The 1854-nt window shown below is 48.9% G+C and overlaps 1 pseudogene; it reads right to left on the reverse strand.

Annotated features, from left to right (window-relative positions):
* Positions 1 to 374: 374 nt before the first annotated feature.
* On the reverse strand, positions 375 to 482 carry LOC116989232 (annotated as a pseudogene).
* Between the last annotated feature and the right edge of the window lie 1372 nt (positions 483 to 1854).

Genomic DNA, 1854 nt, shown 5'->3' on the forward strand with positions numbered 1-1854 from the left:
GCAATTTGGTAAACAACCTGGGAACTTAAGTTAATTTGCAATGTTTTTTATCATTGCCCTTATCCAGATAAATTTCAAATGTCTCCGGTGATCCCCGTAAATGGGAACATCCTATGGAAATCAGATGCAAAGTTTCCTATTCGGAAATTTTATACTGCACATGCGAATTAAATGACATTCTGCATCTTTCACAATGAACAGGCCACGCCTGCCAATTCTGTACCTGCTCGAGCAACAACTCTGGCCCGATTTCCGAGCCTGTCTAGAAAACCAATCCTGGCCATAATACTGAGCCTGCCTTGAAAGACAATTCTGGTCATAATTCTGAGCCTGCCTCGAAAGACAAACCTGGCCCCAATTCCGTGCTTGGAACCCTAGTATTGTGCTGTTTTACATGGTTAGATGCCACAACCATTATGTGTTGTAAGGCCACTAGGGCCCCTTCCATCCTTATCAAGGGGAATGCTACATTCATACAACACATAAATTAAAGACCTGTTATTATTATAATTTGTACAAGAAAACAAGTGTAAATATTACCAACTTGTAGATGGTCCCATATTTTCCTGAGACCGACTTGGGCCTCAGATTGAAGACCTCTGCCCAGCATTCATGCTGCCACCAATTTCAGTGAACTGCTTATTGCCAATGGAGGCGTGGGGTGTGTTGTCACCGCAACAATGAAGCTTTGCTCGTCGTTGGTACCTCGATTGGTCCGACAGCTTTTGTTTCCTTATCCAGGTTTTACCTGTTGAATAGGTCTTACCTGAAGCGAAGATTCGGCGGCTGGTCTTTAATGTCACCCCTGAAAGCGCTGTTCAATCCTGGCATTTATAGCATGAGGGGAACTCTGGCCCCTTCCGGGTATTCTGCCACCTTTGTTTGCGAGGACTCCCTTGAATCCATACTCATGTGCTCCAGTACGTTTCACAGACATACTATAGAATTTGAAGTCAGTTACCCACTGATCATTCGCACTCCCCTCCACAGAGAGGGAGATTTGTAGGCAGCCCTGAACAGATGCTGCCGCAGGCTCCTGCCTCGAGGTATGCTCATCAGCTATACCTCCGACCTCGGAGTCAGAACAAAACTGACCCCGTATGCTCTCCTCCTCCAAGAGGGAGACATTATGCAGCCTTTCAACAGGTGCTGCTGCCACGGGCCCCCGAGGAGACCCACGGATATAAAGCTCCTCTTGCTGGAGCATATCGTGATGGAGCATCCTCTGCATGAAGAGCTCTTTCCTGGACAGCCCTGAACAGGTGCTGCTGCCACGGACTCCCGAGGAGTCCCAGGCTGATAGCTCCCTCCTTTGGAGCGTATCATTGTGGAGCAGCCTCTTCATTAGGTGCTCCATGTGGGCTAAACGTCCAAATACGCTATGCGTATGGATCCCGAGTCCATAGGCCTGACCAACTTATTGTTGACTTTACCTCTTTTCATGGGCACACCATCGGTCTGGGACCCACTGACCGTACTGTCAGCGACTCTGGTGGCGACAACGCTCCTGGATTTATCTCCTCCACGGGAGCCACATCGGTCTGGGACCCGCTGACCGTACTGTCAGCGACTCTGGTGGCGATATCGCTGCTGGATTCACCCCCTCCATGGGAACCACAGCGGTCACTGCGGTAGCGAACCCGACGGCCACCGGTTACCCGCGCTTCCGCGGTGCTAACCGGAGTGTCAATTCCCCGCGGCCCGTCCGGACTTCGCCCCGACATATCCAGCAGGAAACCTCTTATAATACAATACAATACAATACAATACAATTTATTTGTTATCATTTGAACCTCATTGAGGTTCAAACGAAATTTGGTTTCTGCAGTGATACATACAAGAAAAAGAACCAAG

Source organism: Amblyraja radiata, chromosome 28 (assembly GCF_010909765.2).
Source record: "Amblyraja radiata isolate CabotCenter1 chromosome 28, sAmbRad1.1.pri, whole genome shotgun sequence".
Classification (NCBI taxonomy): Eukaryota; Metazoa; Chordata; class Chondrichthyes; order Rajiformes; family Rajidae; genus Amblyraja; species Amblyraja radiata.